Genomic DNA, 7030 nt, shown 5'->3' with positions numbered 1-7030 from the left:
ATAAATTAAATAGACTAGTACTATGATAATTACTTAAAATTTTAGGTAGTTTTAGACAATTAAAAGGCAAAAATCAATTATATGCATAGAAGAAAAGATAAAGACAAAAGAATCAACTAAAAAATTAAAAGAATTTTAAAAATTTAATGAAGGAATTGCATACAAGGTAAATATATGAAAATGAATTGTGTTTATATATGGGTAATGTGCTACTTTAGAAAGTATGGCTTAGAAAAGTATATGCATGTATATAGAGAGGGGCATAGTAATAGTAGTCTGGGGTATACAATCTAAAGAAAAATTGTAGAATAAATGAAACAAGGCAAGGGAGACCTGAGAAGACGAGTCAGTAGATTAAGGTGACTGTCACCAAGGTTTGAGAACCTGAATTTGATCCCAGGAGTCCCTATGGTAGAAGAAAGAGAACTGACTTCTCAGGAAGTCGTCCTCTGACCAGGGCTTGCATGCTGTGACATGTACAAAAATGTGCATGCACGTGTCTGCAATCATATATGAGTGTTCACACACACACACACATACACACACACATAAACACACTTCTTTGAAAGATAAGCCATTGAACATCAGATAAGAATGGGTAGGATGATACAAACAGATGTACTGCCTCTGGGTGCCTGAAGCAGTTGTCACAGGAGCAGGAAGGATGAGGGGACCAACTGGCTTCCCCCATCAGTGGGCCTGGGTCACTCAAGATTCCAGGAAATACTCTGTGTGCTTGAAAGTCTGGTGTCTGCACTCTCTCTCCAGGGCCTTGGAAGTATTCGGCTTCTGTGCCAATCCTTTTCCCAAGTATCTTCACAATTTATTCCACACCAGCCTGCCGCCCCACCTAGCCCCAACCTGCATGTGTTAGACTGGAGCGGCTCCTGCCCTCCACATTGCCCCACTCTGTTTAGTTTCTCAGGCCTCGCCCTGCATGCTCCCGCCCCACACATTTCCTCTTCTTAGTCTTATCAGCCTGGAGCACACCACAGAAGTTACCACGCACCAGCTATCTTCCCCTCCTGCAACTGTGGTCTTCCAGGAGTGAATGTTTGCACTTCATCTTATTGAGGAATGCAAGGAAACATCCAATAATTGAAAGTGTAGCGAACCACCCACAGGGAAATCTCATTTGTGTGATGGTAAGGTCGGCATGACTAGTGTTCCTTTCCCAAACTTTTTATATCTTGAATTATTACTTTTAAAAGAATTGCATTCTCCTGCTGAGGTACTTCGTTTTCCTAATTGTTTGTTAGGTATAAAAAATATAATTATGGGAACAGACAAGCTCATTATTATTCAGATTGACAACACAAGCTCAAAATCCATTTTCATCCCCCCCGCACTTGAGCTTTACTGAGTAAAATCAAGTTGGATGTTCTTAACTCATTTGATCTTCACCTGTTAATTACCTGCTCTTTTTTTCCCAACTAGATGAGGCAAACATTTCCAGTCCCCAGTCAAATACTCTCAGCTATTCTCACACTGAGTAAGATTAATTACACTAAGTATAAACGCTCTCACGTGTATTATCCTTTATTTCAAGCTGAATCGATCCCTAATTAATTACATTAATGCTTACAAATTTTCTATTCTGGTTTTATCACAGTGTCTGGTCTATTTGATTTAAGAAGTTGGCATGTGTGTTTGAACTATTTTAAATAAAAGGCTTAAAATACATATATTCTGGACTGGAGAGATGGCTCAATGGTTAAGAGTACTTTGTGTTCATACGGAGAACCCAGGTTTGGTTCCGATCACCCATGTAACAGCTAAAGAACATCTCTCTCTTTCCATCCAGAGAGGCTCTGATGCCCTCTCGGACCTCTGTGAACACCAGGCATGCCTGTGGTACACACAACTATGTGCAGGAAAATGTTCATACACAAAAAAAATCAAATCAAATACTGTGTTCATTAGGCTTCTACTCCAAGAAGCCTTTCCATTGAACTCAATTGGACAGGATTAGGGGGAGGTGGTCACTCGAGACTATTGGAAGAGAAGTGCCTCACTCAGTCTATGTGGGGGAGGGGTTTGGAACTGTGTCCCCCAGTTGTATGGAGACTTCTTGCATGGCTGTGACTTTAGCCCCCATCTTTTCAATGTGGGCTAGTCCCATGAAAGGGGCATGGGGGTGTATTCCCAGTCTTTCTGCAGCATATACTAAGACATTCCCCCCAAAGGGAAAATATTATTTATACTGTAGTTCCCAATAAATACCTGGAGAGCCAGATTAAGTTTTCATTAGAATTTGCTGATTATAAAATGCAAATAAGTATTCCTGTGATAGCTGCTCTTGATTTTCTTGATGGGTCTACAGCACATTCGTGCAACAGTTCAGGTATTGTTTACAACACATACCCAGAATGGCCGCAGCACTTCTGGAGTTAGGCAATCCCTCAGCCTTCTCAAAAGAGCTCTGTCACCTTTCAGAAGCACCAAATGTTCCCACTCAAGCAAAAATGAAACTGGCAGCCTCCTGCCTGCTCTTTGCATAGTTCAAGTCACAGAAAACCCCCGAAGCAATCATTTCCTTGACAACTGTTCGTATATTGTATTCAGTGACCTAGAAAAGCTCTATCTGGGCCGCTTTGTGACAACCCCATTCCTTTCTCTGTTCTCTTGGATCCTATAAGGCCATGATGAAACTATCTGGCAAAGCGGACTTGCCAAAAGCTGTTCATTGGCTATATTACCAACAGCAAAATGGTCATGTATTTATACCAAAGGAACATCAAACACCCAAGAGAGAAGTGTCAGCGCACTGAGGTGTTCTACATAAATGGACTGTACCTTTAAAACAGAAACCCATTACTAAATTCTATGTCCAGACTGTACCTCTTGGGTCTACCTGTCCTAGGTTGCATGGAAGAAGATGACACAAGTAAAGGAAACCCCCAGAGTCAAGGGAGGCTTATGGGAGAAGCATCATCCACAGAGAACCCACTCTAGTCAGGTATGTTAGCCAGCTTCCTCTTATAATCAAATATCTCAGACCATTAGCTCATAAAGACAAAAGATTCTTTTGGCTCGTTGTTCTAGACATTCCTGCCCAAGATCATATGATCCCCTTTCTCTGAGCCTCTGAAAGCCAAGCACACTGGTACAAACTTGTGTTAGACTCTACTGCTTTTCAGGAGCCAGAAGGAAAACAGAAATACTGGGGTGCCCGGTGGCACACTTTAAACAACCTAGGGACTTCCAGGTAGGCCGCCAAGTCCTGAAAGTTCACACAATTTTCAGAAAGTGCCACTTAGGAAACCAGACCTTCAACATATGGATCTTTGGGGAAGACTATTTAAGTGGGATCTGTATTGGAGACTCCTACTCTGCTGATCCCAATCTGTCCTCTGAAATTTAAGCTGAGCTTATGACGACTGTGATTGTCAATTCAACATAATCTAGACTCATCTGGGATATAGGTCTCTGGGGTTGCCCGTGATGGGTTATCTCAGTAGCCTTAACTGATAGGAGAAGAACCATCTTGACCATATGGACAGAGCTGTTCCCAAGGTAGAGGATCCTAGATTGTATAAAATGGAGGCAATGAGGCATGCATTAGGAAGCATTTGCCTCTCTGTTTCTTGACTGTAGATGTAATTCCAGCTTCCAGAAGCCTCTGCTGCCTTGAATTCCTAGATATGGTTGACTGAACTCAAGAACTATGAACCAGAATGAATCCTTTCTCTTTCATGTTGCTCTTGTTAGAATATTTTATCATAGCAACCGGGGGAAAAAAGACCAAAACACTATGACAGCAACTCAGATAAGACGAAATGTCCTAGCTCACTTCCAACTTTATGGAAACTTGTCCTAGCTTACTTCTGACTTTATGTAGACTTGCATCTGAACTAACAGTGATGCAAGAACCTTCTGTCTCTAAAGGGAAGATGGAGTGTTTCACTTTAAGTCTCTCTCTCCACATTGGCTAGAGAATAGGTAGAAACAGGAGTTGTGTCATAGACCATAAGCTAGATGCCATGCTGTGATCTAGACACCATGCTGTGATGGAGGAGAGCAGAAATAACAAGCTAAGGACCTAGCTATCCAACATTACCAAGGTATCTCTGCCTTGGTTGTATCCACACTGCCATGTAAGGCCCAGTGTTCCCTAGCTGGAGCCAATGGCATTTCCCCTTTGTTATTTCTGTTAGACTTAACACTACAGTTAGAAGAAATCAAAGGCTGAGACTCTGAGGGATGGATGTCTTAGTCTGTTTCCTGCTGTTTATCACCAACTGGGAAATTCACAGACAATAGACATTTGCTTGGCCTGTGGTTCTGGAGATAGAGAAACTCAAGCTCATGGTGGTAGTAGTATCCAGTAAGTGCCTTCATGCTGAATCATGACATGGTAACTGGACAAGCTTATCGTCAAGACAAGAGCACTGAGGCGAATGAATCCTTCACATCCTAAGATAATTACTTATATTACTGAAAATACCATCAATCTGTTCCCCAGAGCAGAAGCCTCAACACCTCATAGGATCTGTAAGGAACCACCTCATTTGGCTCTTTCAATGACAAGATATTTTCACTACTAGTTCTCAATGAGACATCAAACCACAGCTTGGTTTTATCAGAATGTTTTAGTTATAAACAAGAGAACAGAACATAAATTAAGCTTAAAAAATAGTAATTACCCATCCCTAGAAGCAGGGCAGGTACGGCTGCTGTGTCACATGTACATCAGTAGGGGGCAGAGAGGAGAGAGGCTGTGACTGTGCTCAGTGTTCTGACCTGTGAACATCTGAATGATCAGTAGCCTAACATTCCCTGAAAAAAAGAAAAAAAAGAGGAAAAAAGAAGCAAAAAAGCAAGAGCCCAAGATGGCAAACAGTCAGGCACTATGCAGGCTGTTGGTGGGGTGGGGTAGGCAATGCTTGAGATGACCCTTGCCCAGGGTCATAGTACTCCTGAAACCATTCCTGAGTTGACCCCAAATACTTAGACACCCCAGGCACCACTAAAAGGAGCAAGTAAGTGGTGAAGAAATGGAAGAGAAATAGAAACAGAAGGATGAGGACACAGTGAGATAGGTAGAACTAGAGACTGGAGGGTAGTCAGGGACAGTCTAATGTGGGCAGCTGGCGTTGCCACCCGGGACCATAGTGGGATCCTGACCAGTGCTTCCACTGGGGCCACATCTGGATCCATGGACCTGCAGTAGCAAGGATCTGTTACCACCAAAGGCCAGGCAGACATCCTTGGTCTGAGCTGCCTGATGTCATGTCGATATCTGAGAGCTGTGCAGAACTGACCTCAACCTAACCTGGCCACCATGGGAAATCTGGCTCTGTGAAATGAGAGCAGGGACGCTGACCCCAAGACATGGCCTTGCCTCCTGTGTGGCAGCAAGAAGGAGGGAGAGACACCTTCCTACCCCTGCCCACTCCCCAACTGTGGACAACAGAACTGGCCCTGAAATCATGAGAGCAGGAGAGCTGTCCCTGCCCCTCACTAGCTATAGTACTAGGGAGAGTGGCCCTGTACCTCACCTGGGCAGCACAGTAGAGCTGACTCTGGCTGTGGGGACAGGTACAAGTTAACCCAAGGCCATGAGCATGGGAAAACTGGCTCCGCCAGTTGTCTGCCATGCTGTGACATGGGCAGGGGAGAAATGACCTCCCCTCTTACCCCTTGCCACCTACAGCAGGCAGGGGATGTAGCCCTGAGACTCACCTGCTACAGCATTTGGGAGAGCTAACCCTGCAGCTCACCTAGGCAGCACAGAGAGCTGTCTCTGGATGTCTCTGAGGGTAGGCTGGCCCCCAGGGCATGAGAGTGGAAGAGCTGGCCCCTAGGGCATGAGAGTGGAAGAGCTGGCTCTGCCTCTTGTCTCCTGGGCAGCAGCACGGATGAGGGAGAGATGCCTTCCTCACCTCCATCATCCCTTGCTATCTTTGACAGACAGAAGAGCTGGCCCTGGGGTCATGAGACTCGGAGAACTGGTCTTGTCTCTCACCAGTGGCAAAACTTAGAACAGTGGGCCCTGTGCCTCTCATGGGCAGCAGGGAAGAGCTGGTTCTGGTAATGGGTGTTACTGGTGGGGATTGCCAGGCCTGAGGGCATGTGAGTGGGATAGCTAGTGGGCTGGCCAGCTCAGATACCTCTCAGGCCCAGACCCAGGACTTTGAGTTGGCCCATCTTATCAATGAACTGCTGGCATGCATGAAGGAGTCGGTCCTACAGATCCAAAACTCCAGGATCATCATGACACAAGGCAACAACAGACTATCTGAGAAGAGTCCCAGTGAGGTTCCAGTATTGGTGGAGTAGCAGAAGCCAGAGACCTTGTAGCAGACCAAGAAGTCATTGCAATAAACATTTCCAAGCAAAGAAATGTGGACAAAAGGGTAAACTGTGGGACACACTGAGACACATTACAGCTTCCACAATGAGATTTTTTTTCTCTGTTGGGGGAGAAGTTGCAAGGGTAGAGGGTGTGTACAAGGGAAGGGGAAAATGTGTGAAATTGATATAACTTCACAAAAAAGCAAAAGCTTTAAAAGGGTAATAGAAAAAGTGGCAGAGGATGAGGATAAAATGAAAATTTCTGAGATAATTTTGTGAACATGGAAGTTCTTGTGTGGCAGTTCAGGGGCCTTTGACTGTTTAGAGATACAACTTCAACTTGTAGATATACCTCAGCTCCTACTTCATAGATTAGGACTTTGAGGTTAAAACTTTGGAATAAGCTGAAATTCCTTTCTCTGACCTATGAAAAGATTGATGAACAAAAGTATAATTATTTGACTTATAATTAAATAAAAAACTAGTTTTTAAAATGACTGGTAACTGTTAAGTGAAGAAGTAAGGGTGACTTTGAGTCTAGAATATTGACTCTCAATTTCACATGTCCTACAGACAATATATTCTTACTGGAGTGAACTACTTACAATAGTCAACTACTTATGGTAGTAGTAAACTACTTACGATAGCGCCCTACTTACGATTGTGAACTACTTACGACTGTGAACTGCTTATGGTAGTATACTACTCATAGTAGTGATGTACTACTTATGAT

The 7030-nt window shown here is 43.8% G+C and overlaps 1 non-coding gene across 1 annotated transcript; it reads left to right on the top strand.

The window, feature by feature from the left end:
* The first annotated feature begins 4645 nt into the window (after positions 1-4645).
* LOC116089627 lies at positions 4646-4777 on the top strand. Its single transcript, XR_004118408.1, has one exon. It is a non-coding gene; the product is annotated as a small nucleolar RNA SNORA17 (small nucleolar RNA).
* The last annotated feature ends 2253 nt before the right edge of the window (positions 4778-7030 follow it).

The sequence above is a fragment of the Mastomys coucha genome, unplaced genomic scaffold, assembly GCF_008632895.1.
Source record: "Mastomys coucha isolate ucsf_1 unplaced genomic scaffold, UCSF_Mcou_1 pScaffold14, whole genome shotgun sequence".
Classification (NCBI taxonomy): domain Eukaryota; kingdom Metazoa; phylum Chordata; class Mammalia; order Rodentia; family Muridae; genus Mastomys; species Mastomys coucha.
The sequence above is the reverse complement of the archived record's forward strand: the minus strand, read 5'-3'. Positions and strand labels throughout refer to the sequence as shown.